The sequence below is a fragment of the Heterodontus francisci genome, chromosome 38 (assembly GCF_036365525.1).
Source record: "Heterodontus francisci isolate sHetFra1 chromosome 38, sHetFra1.hap1, whole genome shotgun sequence".
Classification (NCBI taxonomy): Eukaryota; Metazoa; Chordata; class Chondrichthyes; order Heterodontiformes; family Heterodontidae; genus Heterodontus; species Heterodontus francisci.
Window position 1 is genome coordinate 9,987,850 of NC_090408.1, and position 13,422 is coordinate 10,001,271.

At 42.9% G+C, this 13,422-nt stretch overlaps 1 protein-coding gene across 5 annotated transcripts in view; it reads left to right on the top strand.

Moving 5' to 3' along the window:
* arnt2 (aryl-hydrocarbon receptor nuclear translocator 2) overlaps window positions 1-13,422 on the top strand; it is a 503,920-nt gene that overhangs the window by 169,896 nt on the left and 320,602 nt on the right. The gene's annotated exons all lie outside the window — the stretch shown is intronic.

A 13,422-nucleotide genomic window follows, 5' to 3' on the forward strand; every position in this document is an offset into this window, starting at 1 on the left:
CGGTTTCTTGCCATTTCAACACTATCCCCTGCACTCATGCTCACATCTCTGTCCTGGGATTGCTGCAGTGGTCCAGTGAACATCAACGCAAGCTCAAGGAACAGCATCTCATTTACCGATTAGGCACACTACAGCCTACCGGACTGAACATTGAGTTCAATAATTTCAGAGCATGACGGGCCCTCCATTTTACTTTTATTTTTAGTTATTTATTTTTTTTTTCCTTTTTTATTTTTTTGTGTTTATTTTATTTTATTTCATCTTAGTTTGTTCAGTTTGCTTACCCACTGTTTTTTTTCATGTTTGTACTTGCGCTGTTCAATTTTCAGTTTGTTAAGACCCTATCTGTATTAATGCTTTGTCTTTCAACACACAATTAACATATTGTTTGCCTTTGCTCCATGACCTTCTGGTCAGCTATTCTGTGACCTTGTCCTATCTACACCTCCTTTGTTATCTCTTGCCCCACCCCCGCTTTACTTGCTTATAACCTTTTACATTTCTAATATTTGCCAGTTCTGAAGAAGGGTGACTGACCTGAAACGTTAACTCTGCTTCTCTCTCCACAGATGCTGCCCGACCTGTTGAGTATTTCCAGCATTTCTTGTTTTTATTTACTTTTTCTTTCTACCTTTTTTCACACTCTCTTAGTCGAATCTTTCTTTCCCTCTCGTCATTTCACTTTCTGTGCCTGATTTGACATTGAATTCACTATTCTAACACTTCCTGGTGCAGACTCTGCACTGTTCATTAATAATTGTTTAGTCTGATTGGTTACAGAGACACACAATGTTTGCTCTGTTCAGTCAAGTCCTAGATGCGCTATAGAGGGGGTGTTGTGCTGTTTCCATCTCCCACTGACAGCAACTTGCAAGATTTCATTTCGGTTAAATGGGCAAGTGCAAGTCAATCGTTCAATGGCTGCAGTAAATTCTGGCCCATTGTACTTTTCTGTTATGAATGATTTGGTCCCTCAACTTTGTACATTTCCTGTCAATGAACTTGAGCTTGCAGAAAGCAAGTTTCTTGACTGAAATGAACACTGTTATCCCATTTGGCTGAGAAAATATTTTTCTGGAGTACAGCTAATTATTCAGTGCAAATAGACAAAGGGTGGCTGCAGCCCTTTGGCATAGCTTAGTCAGTATCTCTTGGCATTATCCATGGGAAATTAAGATCATGTGTAAAAAGAGGTTAGAGGGTAGGGAGAATTCAGCCACAGTTTGCAGCGTCACTAAATTACCCAAACATCGATTGACCTTGACCAGTATGTTCTTAGCCCAACAAGAAAGCAGGCATTGCTGGATCTGGTACTGAGAAATGAGGTGGGACAAGTGGACCAAGCATCTGTCAGAGAGCACTTGGGTAAAAGTGAGCACAGTGGCGCAGTGGTTAGCATCGCAGCCTCACAGCTCCAGCGACCCGGGTTCAATTCTGGGTACTGCCTGTGTGGAGTTTGCAAGTTCTCCCTGTGTCTGCGTGGGTTTTCTCCGGGTGCTACGGTTTCCTCCCACAAGCCAAAAGACTTGCAGGTTGGTAGGTAAATTGGCCATTATAAATTGCCCCTAGTATATGTAGGTGGTAGGGAAATGTGGGGACAGGTGGGGATGTGGTAGGAATATGGAATTAGTGTAGGATTAGTATAAATGGGTGGTTGATGGTTGGCACAGACTCGGTGGGCCGAAGAGCCTGTTTCAGTGCTGTATCTCTAAACTAAATGACATTTAGACTAGTAATGCAGAAAAGCAAGGAACGAAATAAGGTAGAACGTCTAGATTGGAAGAGGACTAATTTCAAAGCGATGAGTAGGGATCTAGTGAGGGTAGAATGGAACCAAAGATTGACAGGAAGAGCTGTATTGGAACAATGGGTTATCTTTTAATGGAGAGATGCATCATGTACAGACTAGATGCATTCCAACAAAGGCGAAAGATGAGGGAACCAATAACAGGGCACCTTGGTGACGAGGGAGACAGCAATTATGATGAAACAAAAGAAGAGGGTGTACGATGCATGTCAGATGAATTCTTCAAGTGAGAACCATGCCGTATACAGTAAGTTGAGAGGGGAAGTGAAGAGGAAAATAAGACTGGCTAAGAGAGAATATGAGAATAGAATGGCAGCCAACATAAAAGGGAACCCAAAAATCATCATCTGGCATGTAAATAGTAAGCTGGTAGTAAGAGGTGGAGTGAGGCCTATTAGGGACAAAGAGGGTAATGTATGCTTGGAGGCACAGGGCAAGGCTAATGTACTTTGCATCAGTATTCACTAAGGAGGTGGAGGCTGACAAAATATGGGTAGAAGCCAAGAGAGTAGAGGCAATGGATAGGGTAAAGATTGAAGGGGGAGGTACTAAAAAGGCTGGCTATGCTTAGGGTAGATAAGTCACCAGGTTCGGATGGCTTGCATCCCAGGTTGTTAAAAGAAGTGGGGGATGGAGATAGCGGAAGATAATCTTCCAATCTTCCCTGGTTACAGGGGAGGTGCCAGAGGATTGGAGAGTGGCAAATATGACACCCTTGTTCAAGAAGGGGTGTAAGGACTGTCTAAGCAACTACAGGTCAGTTAGTTTAACATAAGTGGTGAATAAGGTTTTAGAAACAATAATCGGGGAAAAAATCAACAGATACTTGGAGAGGATTGAGTTAATTAAGGTGGGTCCCAGCATGGATTTGTAAAAGAGAGATCATGCTTGACTAATCTAATTGAAGTTTTTGATGAAATAGCAAAGAAGGGAATGTGATGGATGTTGTTTATTTGGATTTTAAGAAAGTGTTTGATAAGGTACCACATAAAAGGCTGGTTAACAAAATTGAGGCTCATTGAATAGGAGGGTCAGTGTCCAGTTGGATAAAAAATTGGCTTAAGGACAGAAAACAGCAAGTAAATTATTGTTTTTCAGACTGGAGGATGATAGACACTGGTGTTTCCCAAGGGTCAGTGCTGGGACCACTGCTTTTTCTTTTGCTATATATAAATGATTTGGATCTTGGAATACGGAGTAGAATCTCAAAGTTTGCCGATGACACCAAACTTCGAGGTGTGGCAAACAGTGAGGATGATATGAACCGCCTGCAGCAGAACATAGATAGGCTAGCAGAATGGGCAGAAAGGTGGCAGATAGAATTTAATACTGACAAGTGTGAGGTGATGCATTTTGGCAGAAGGAATAGGGAAAGGCAATATATACTTAATGGCACAGTTTGAAAGGGTGTGCAGGAACATAGGGAGCTGGGGGTGCATGTGCATCGATCTTTGAAGGTGGCAGGACATATTGAGAGAGTGGTTAGGAAAGCATATGGGATCTTGAGCAGGGAGGTTATGCAGAACCTTTATAAGGCTCTGGTTAGGGCTCAACTGGAGTATCGTGTCCAGTTCTGGACAAGATGTGAGGTTCCTTGAGAGGGTGCAGATGAGATTTACCAGAATGGTTCTCGGGATGGGGGATTATAGTTACAGGGTTAGTTTGGAAAAGCTGGGGTTGTTCTCCTTGGAACAAAGAAGATTGAGGGGGGATTTAATAGAAGTGTACATGATTATGACAGGCTTGGATGAGTTGGACATGGAAAAACAGTTCCTGTTAACTAATGGTACAAAGACTAAGGGACACAGTTTTGGGCAAGAGAGTTTTGGGCAGGGGAAATATGAGGAAGCACTTTTTTACTCAGCGGGTGATAATGACCTGGAACTCACTGCTCACAAGGATGGCGGAAGCGGAGACAATCAATGACTTCAAAAGGAAATTGGATGGCCACTTGAAGGGAATAGACTTGCAGGGCTACAGGGGAGTGGGACTGACTGGATAGCTTGATGGAGAGCTGTCCTGGACTCGATGAACTGAATGGCCTCCTTCTGTGCTGTAAATGACTCTATGACCATTTTAAAATCAAATGTTCCTTATTTTTATACAATATTTCGATTTCACAATTTTATTTAAAAATAGCAAAATCTGCTGTAATTTGGGAAGTAGAGTTGGTTGGTGAGCAGAAGTTTCTCTACAGTAAAGGCTCAGCTGGGAATTGTAAAATTCGGTGATGCAGCACCACCACTGTCTGGAGGTATCTCCTCCTTCTTCAGCAGTCCTCCGGGATTGAGGATGACTTGTTTCCTTTCTGGTTCAGTGGATTCTGAGATGGCTGATACGTCCAATGCGTGAGCTGCATACTCTGCCACATGAGGGGCAGGTGGTGTTTGAAGAGTCAGGTAGATGAGTAATTTGGAGGTTTGTGTGCTTTCTCCGATGTCTTGACATTGCTTCCGCATGTTCCTGACGAAGTCCCTCAAATCCCTTCCCAAATGAGCTTTCTCCATCTACGACTGTCACGAGCCAGGGACTCCCACGAATCGACGGGAATGTTTGATCTCTTCAGGGATGCTTTGAGGACATCTCTAAAGCATTTTTGCTGAGATCCTGGGATCTCCTGCTGCGACCAATTTCTGAGTAGAACAGCTGCTTTGGGGGTCTTGTGTCAGGCATGTGAAACACATGTCCCGCCCAGCAGATTTGGTTTTGGGTGCTTAGCACCCATGCTGGGCAGCTTGGCTTGGGAGAGGATGCTGCTGTTGGACTGCCTTTCTTGCCACCAGATTCGGAGGATCTTGTGGAGGCATCTCTGGTGGTATTTTGCCAGTGCTTTGCGGTGTCTGCTGTAGGCTGTCCAAGCCTCCAAAGCATATAGGAGCACAGGAATCACTGCTGCCCGGTAAACCGTGATCTTAGTCTCAGGTTTGAGATCCTGATCCTCAAATACTCTTTTCCTCAGTCGGCCGAAGGCTATACTGGCAAATTGGAGGTGATGATGAACCTCGTCGTCTATGTCTGCCTTTACCAAGAGGAGACTCCTGAGATATAGAAAATGGTCCACATTTTCCAAGATCTCACCGTTGATCTTGATTGGCAAGGGGAGGTGTTGTGCTGTGGGAGCTGGTTGGAAGAGGACCTTCATTTTCCAAGTGTTTAGTGAAAGACCCATTTTCTCATTTGCTTTGGAGAAGGAGCCACCAGTGATCTGGCGCGCAGTTTCAGAGTGAGCACACATGCAAGCGTCATCTGAAAACTGAAGCTCGATGACTGAGGTTGGAGTGATTTTGGTTTTGGATTGAAGGCAGTGTAGTTTGAACAGTTTCCCGTCTGTTCTGTAGATTATCTCCACGCCTGCAGGTAGTTTGCTGGAGGTGAGATGTAGCATTGCAGCAAGGAAAATGGAGAAGAGGGTTGGTGCAATAACACAGCCTTGTTTGACCCGTTTTGACTGAGAATAGAGTGGTTCTGTTGGTGAGGATCACAGCTTGCATATCATCATGCATATCATTTAAACAAAGCCAATTACATAGGCATGAGGGGAGAACTGGCTAAGGTAAATTGGGTAAATAGAACAAAGCGTATGGCGGTAAATGAACAGTGGGAAACCTTTAAAGAAACAATGCAAAACGTTCAACAAAAATACATTCCTTTTGAAAAACAAAAACTCAGCCAGAAAGACCATCCGTGGCTCACTTAGGAAGTTAAGGATAGTGTTAGATTAAAAGAAAAGGCTTACAATGTTGCAATAAAGAGTATCAAGTCTGAGGATTGGGTGTGTTGTAGAAACCAGCAAAGGGCCACCAAAACGTTGATAAAAAAGGAAAAATTAAAACATGACAGTAAACTAGCCAGTAATACAAAAACAGATTGTAAGAGCTTTTATAGGTATATCAAAAGGAAGAGAGTAGCTAAAGTAAACATTGGTCCCTTGGAAGCAGAGGCAGGAGAAATTATCATGAGGAATGAGGAAATGGCAGAGGCATTGAACAAATATTTTGTGTCTGTCTTCACAGTAGAAAACACAAGCTCCATACCAGAAATAGACAGTAACCTTGGGTCTAAAAAGATTGAGGAAATTAAGGAAATTCATATCAGCAGAGAAAAAGTATTGGAGGAACTTAAGGGACTAAAATCTGACAAATCTCCAGGACCTGATGGCCTACATCCTAGGGTTCTGAAAGAGACAGCTGCAGATATAGTGAATGTGCAAGCTATTATTTTCCAAAATGCCTCAGACTCTGGAACAGTCCCATCAGATTGGAAGTTGGAAAATGTTACACTGCTTTTCAAGAAGGGAGGAAGAGAGAAATTGGGGAACTGCCTAACATCAGTCGTTGGGAAAATGCTGGAATCTATTATTAAGGAAGTCTTAACAATGCACTTAGAAAATCATAGTATGATTAGAACAAGTCGACATGGTTTTACTGAAGGGAAATCCTGTTTGACAAATTTATTAGAGTTTTTTGAGGGTGTAACTAGTAGGGTAGATAAAAGGGAATCAGTAGATATAGTATACCTGGATTTCTAAAAGCATTCGATAAGGTGCCACACAGAAGATTAATCGGTGAGATAAGGGCTCATGGAGTTGTGGGTAATTTATAAGCATGGATAAATGATTGGTTAACAGACAGGAAGCAGTGAGTGGACATAAATAGGGCATTTTCAAGTTGGCAGGCAGTAAATAGTGGAGAGCCGCCAGGATCAATGGTGGGGCCTCAGCTATTTACAATCTATATTAATGAGTTAGGTAAAGAGACAGAGAAAGGTGGAAAGGTAAGCTGTAGAGAAGACACAGAGAGGCTGCAAAGAGATATCGACTGGTTAAGTGAGTGGGCAACAAGAAGGCAGCTGGAGTATAATGTAGGGAAATGTAAAGTTATGCACTTTGGTCGTGAGAATAGAAAAGCAGAATTTTTTTTAAAAGGTGTGCAACTTGTAAGTGTCGATGTTCAAAGAAACCTGGGTGTGCTTGTACAAGGAACTCAGAAGTTAACATGCAGGTACAACAAGCAATTAGGAAGGCAAATGGCATGTTGACCTTTATTGCTAGGGGATTGGAGTACAGGAATAAGGAAATATTGCTACAATTGTACAGGGTATTGGTAAGACCACATCTGGAATACTGTGTGCTGTTTTGGTCTCCACGTTTAAGAAAGGATATACTTGCATTGAAGGCAGTAGAGCAAAGGTTCACTAGATTGGGTCCCTGGGATAAGGGTGTTGTCCTATGATGAACGACTAAGTAAATTGGGTCTGTATTCTCTGGAGTTTAGAAGAATGAGAGGTGATCTCGTTGAAATATAAGATTCTAAAGAGGCTGGATAGGGTGGACACTGAGAGATTATTTCCACTGGTCAGGGAATCTAAAACATGGGGGCACAGTCTCAGGATAAGGGGCCGATCATTTAGGATTGAGATAAGGAGAAATTAATTCACTCAAAGGGTTGTGAATCCTTGGCAGTCTCTACCCAGAGGGTTGTGGATGCTCCATCATTGAATACATTTAAGGCTGGGATGGACAGATTTTTGGTCTCTCAGGGATTCAAGGGGTATAGCGAGCGGGCGGGAAAGTGGAGTTGAATCCTAAGATCAGCCATAATCATTTTGGAGGGCGTAGCAGACTCGATGAGACATATGGTCTGCTCCTGCTCCTATTTCTTGTGTCGTTGTATCTTTGTGTCATGGAGTAGATGAAGGATGGTGACAAACTTCTGAGGGCAGCCAAATTTGAGCAGGATGCTCTGTAAGCCTTTGTGGTTGACAGAGTCAAAGGCTTTTGTGAGGTCAAAAAAGGCAATGTACAGCAATTGGCATTGTACCCTGCACTTTTCTTGGATTTGCCATGCAGTGAAGATCATGTCTGTGGTGCTTCTCGATGGGCAAAAGCTGCACTGCAACTCCAGAAGGAGGTCTGCAGCCACTGGGAGGAGGCAATTAACGAAAATCCTTGCAATGATCTTGCCTGTGACAGACAGCAGGGAGATTCCTCTGTAATTGCTCCAATCGGTCTTGTCTCCCTTCTTGAAGACAGCTGCGATCACAACATCCCTGATGTCCCCCGGCAAGCGCTCCTCATCCCAAATGAGGGATATGAGGTTGTGCAGTTTTGCCCGGAGTGTGTTTCTGCCATGCTTCAGGATTTTGGCAGGGATTCCATCTGCTTCAGAGACCTTGTTCTTCACTTGTTGAATGGCTTTTTTGACCTCGCTCCAGACTGGGGTAGCACCGAGACTGTGCCGGGCAGGGTGTTGAGGGATAGAGTTGAGGACATTCAAGTCAAAGACATCGTCTTGGTTAAGGTGTTCTTCAAAATATTCCCTCCAGAGAGCACTGACTCTCTCCCTGTTCTTGATGAGTTCTCCTCCATACTTGGCTCTCAGCGGGGTGGGCCCTTGAGTGCTTGGGCCATAGATCGCCTTGACAGCATTGAAGAAACCGCGCATGTCGTTGGTGTGCGCAACTTGCTGGATGTCTTGCGCTCTTTCTACCCACCATTTGTTTTTTCTGTACTAGATTTTATGCTGCACCGCTGCCTTCATGAGCCTGTAGGATTGCTGCTTTACCTTGAAGGTGTGGCGAAGTTTCCAGTCTGTGAAGGCTTTGTGCTTACATTCGATTAGGTCCTGTATTTCTTGGTTGTTCTCATCAAACCAGACATGGGTGCTTCCCAGTGGAGAAGCCAACGATGTCTTTGCCGGTGCTTGTTATGGTGACCTTTAGGGGTGACAAGGCACTAATGGCACCCCATGGCTCCTGCTCATCGTCATACAGCAGAGAAACAGGCCCTTCGGCCCATCGTGTCTGTGCCGGCCATCAAGTACCTAACTATTCTAATCCCATTTTCCAGCACTTGGCCCGTAGCCTTGTATGCTATGGCGTTTCAAGTGCTCATCTAAATACTTCTTGGTAGCTGGAGGTTGAGAATTTGGCAGTAAAGTGCTGACTGAGAAGGGCCGCTTGGTGGGATCTTTGAAGCCTTCAATGTTAATTTGCTTGTGCATTGCATTTGTGGCCTCTGCTGCTTGGGAGCTAGGCTAATTGAGATGGTAGATCGGATGAAGCGGTGATCAGTCCAGCAGTCGTCAGTATCTGTCACAGCATGGGTGATGTGGACATCTCTGCGGTCCCTTGCTCGAACAATGACGCAGTGTTTGGACTGCAAGTGTTGCCGTGAGGTCTTGTGTTTATCTCACCGGTGTAACAGTGTGTTAGTTATGGCGAGGTCATGCTCAACACATTTCGTTAGGAGGAGAACTCCGTTGTAGTTGGTTTTCCCTACTCCTTCCTTGCCAATCTCCCTCTTCCAGACATTTGCATCCTTTTCTTCTCTGGTGCTGAAGTCTCTGAGGAGGATCAGCTTGTCGTCTGCTGGGACTCAGGCTAGCGATTGCTCAAGGTTGGTGTAGAATCTCTCTTAGGCCTCATCTGTTGCCTCAAGAGTAGGAGCGTATGCGCTGATGACAGTGGCATGCTGGTTTCTTGTTAGGGTGAGCCAAGCAGTCATGAGGCGCTCGCTTATCCCATGGGGAAGTCGCTGAGATGCAGACAAGTTCGTTTTTGATGGTGAAGCCCGCCCCATGGATGTGTCATTCCTCTCTGGGAAATCCTTCCAGAAAAAGGCATATTCTCCACCTTGCTCCTTCAGTTGGCCTTCTCCTGCACATTATGTCTCACTTAGAGCAGCAATGTCAGTGTTAAGGCGTCTGAGTTCCCAAGCTATGATAGCGGTGCGACGCTCAGGCCCATCACTGTTGGAGTTGTCCATGAGGGTCCAGATGTTCTAGTACCCAAACTTGTTTTGGCGAGTGGAAGATGTCTGTGCATGGGGTTGTCGTTGCATGCTGGCCACCACACGGCATGGGCAGAGGGGGACCTTGGTCCAAAGGGGGTTCCAGGAAAAATTGGAGGCCAAGCTCTGCTGTGAGACATTAGCAGATACTGTGCATGGTCGTACGCAGGCGCATATGCAGTCGTTGTGACAGAGCTTATTTATGTCCCCCCCTGGGTTTCCCTCCCCCTGCAGTGCCCTCCCTTCTGCACACAGCTGAACCCCCTCTCCCAGCCTTTACCTCTCCTCTAGACTTCCTCACAGCATAACAAGCATACAGGGTCAATTCACATTATAAATGTGGATGTAGGTATTTATAATGGAATTTTAAAAACGTAAACAGAATGACTTTAAAAGAAACTATATCTCCACCCCCTGCTCCAGTTATTCCTTGGCGTGCATCTCCACTTCATCTAAGAATACACTTAGCGAAGAAAAAGAGTACACTTAGGTGTCAGCTGTTGCTCTGTGGTAGCATTCTCACACTAGAGACTTGAGCATACAGTCCAGGTTGAAACTCCAGTGCAGTACTGAGGGAGTGTTGCACTGTCTGAGGTGCTGTCTTTCAGATGAAATGTTAAACTGAGGCCACATCTCCCTCAGGTGGACATAAAAGATCCCACGGTCGTATTGGAAGGTAGTCAGGGAAGTTCTATCAATACCTTGGCCAATATTTATCCCTCCTCTTTTTCCATTAAAAAAAAAATTCTGGTCATGTATTTCATTGCTATTTATGGGACCTTGCTGTGTGCATATTGGGTGCTGCGTTTTCCAATATTACAACAGTGACTGTATCAACAGTACTTAATTGGCTGTGAAGTGCTTTGAGACATACTGAGGTTGTGTAAGGTAATAAGTAACTTCAAATTGTTGTTTCTTTACACTTGGTCTTGATTTGCTGGGGGTAATTTTCTCAATAGAGATCAATCCTTTTTAACATACCAATTGCCCTCGAAACAACGAACCTCTCTGGGAGTTTATTCACATATCAGTTATATTATTTGTGGGGAGGTGGGTCGGGGCGCTGTTGTTCATCTCTAATCTTGCTTCTGGCTTGTAAATCTTGTTCTCAAGACCTCTGGTTTCATGCTCATTATATGAAATAAATGGCTTGCTTGCTTTCACCTCATGTCTACCCTTCATTACTTTGATTACCTATACCATGTCTCACCTCTGTTTCTCTCCAGCAACAGTAAGTTTAATCACTTGAAGCTTTCTTCAGAACTTAGCTTGTAAAGGCCTGGAATTATCCAATGACAAGAATTTATACTTGCAGTAATGGATAAGTTTTGAGAAATACTGTAATTCTAAAATATGAAAGATTTTTCACATGCAGAAAGCAGAAGATCAAACGTTAGTGAATTAAGAAGTAACAGTAAGACTAAATTCAAAGACTGACAAAAATAAATGACACAATTTTTATTTATTTATTCTGAGAATGTAGGTAATGCTGACAAAGCTCATCCTAAGCTAGCCCACTTCAGAGAAAATTCAGCGCCAGTGACTTTGTGGACATGTAGACCAGAGGGATAGCAGGTTCCCTTCCCTGAAGGACATTAATGATCCAGTTGAGTTTTTATGATGATCTATTTGGCTTTCATGGTTACTTTTCTGGTGCCAGCCCACAAATTACCACATATATTGAGATAAATTTCACACCTTGCCATGGTGGGATTTGAGCCCATGACCTCTAGGTTGTTGGTACAATACAGTAACGATTGGGCTACTGTACCATATAATTGGTGACATACCAAATAATTCTCTGAGAATCTACTAATGTGCCAAAAGCAGCATAGACTTCTAAGGCGACATAAACTAAAAGAATGTCAAAGTGCTGTGAGGAAAATTGAACTATTTAGGTTGTAGGCAAAAAAGCCCCAGTTAGAAACATGAAATGTAATCTGCAATTAAAAGAGAAAAGAGAGTAAATTGTGTGCCCCATATAGAGCATGGACTTTGGGCAATCATCCATAAATTGTAGAAGAAATTATTGATACATAATATATTGCAAAAACAAAATTAGATTGCAAGCTGTAGAAGAGAAAACTGATTGAGGAATTGTAGAAACTGCAAATCCAGCAAATGAAAGAGAGAGAATTGATACCATAATCCGGTAATGAATAAAAATCATTTCTTGAGAATTGCTGAAAATAGAGACATGCTGTCGAAGCTTTTCGTCTTGCACTTATCAGGACAATATGCAGGAATAACCAATGTAAGGGAAAACAACAACTTATACTGCATGAGGAGAGAGTGCTGATTGGTTGGTAAGTGAACTCTGATTGGTAGAGGTATTGCCATGGAGAATGCACCAGTTTATGATGACTGACAGTTAACTGCCAAGCTTTGTTTGAAATTTAAACCAGGCAGCTTGACTCTGATTGGTCAAGGCATTGCCCTGAGGAATGGCTGTCACTTATTTTGTTCATTTCATTTAAATAGGATGCATGTGCACAAGTGAATGTAGTGTCTGAACAAGATTACAAGAAATGATAGCATGGACCTAAATCACTGGAGGCAAAGAGTATACATACCAATGCCATACACAAGGGCACTAAACACTGGTTGTCATTTGTATTGGTCCCAAAATATATCCAGCCAATTTTAGAATTGGGCACTTGTGTAAACCTCAATCAAGAAAAGAGGGTACTCATAGTAAAGGCTTAAAGTGATTCAGGCACTGACACATGTACAGGGATGGGTTGTTTGCCAATGAAACAGCAGATCAGGATTGACCAACAAATTAGCCCAGTAATCCACCCATTTGTACTACAGGAAAAAAATAAAAACTTAATTTGTTACAATGGAGTACATAGAAAACATAAATAAATTGGAATCAGTTTGTCTAATTCCCGTGGCATTGAATGTGGGATCAAGACAAAGCGTGGTATTCAGGTGAAGCAGGTTATAGGGTAAGGGATCATTAGAGTAATATGCATGCAGGTAAGATGTTTAACAAGATATAGATGTAGTGGGGGAATTCACTGATGACAAAAAATATATGTAAATTGAAAATTTTATGAACCGAGGCTTTAAAGGAGAACAGTTCAACCTTCCAATTCATGGGAAAATTATGTATAAATTAGATATTACTAATGCAAAATATTTTAGCAAGTTAGATGCTTCCTTAAGATTTCTAACAACGGAAACTGGACTGACCAATTTGTGAGTTACATATGTTCAGTTCTCTGTGTAGGACATAGAGAGTGTTACAGTTTCTCTTTTACTTCAGCAGCAAAAAGAAGCCAATCACAATAACAGATAAAAGTATATCGTAATACCATTCAATACATGAGCGCAGTGATGGTTCTGACACATTGAGGGGTGATATAATAGTGTGGGATTCAGGAATGTTAAACCAAATTAACTTGCCCTGTTATTGAAAGTGCTTTTTTTTTCTTAAAAAAAAAATTCTGTTTACAATTGAATTATTCTAACATGTACGCTACAAGCTACCTGCACCAAGATGATTATGGGACAAATCCGCTAAATGTGCAGACTCAGTATAGAGCTGCGCATGAAGGGAGCACGGGTTTCCTGGCTGGCCTCCCATCTTCCACACTCCATAAACTTGAGGTCATCCGAAACTCTGCTGCCTGTATCCTAACTTGCACCAAGTCCCATTGCCAATCACCTCTCTGCTCGCCGACCGACATTGACTCTTGGCCCAGCAATGCCTTGATTTTAAAATTCTCATCCTTGTTTTCAAATTGCTTCATGGCCTCCCTCCTCCTTATCTCTGAATCAATTTCCTCCAACTGTACAACCCTCCAAGATCTCTGGTCTC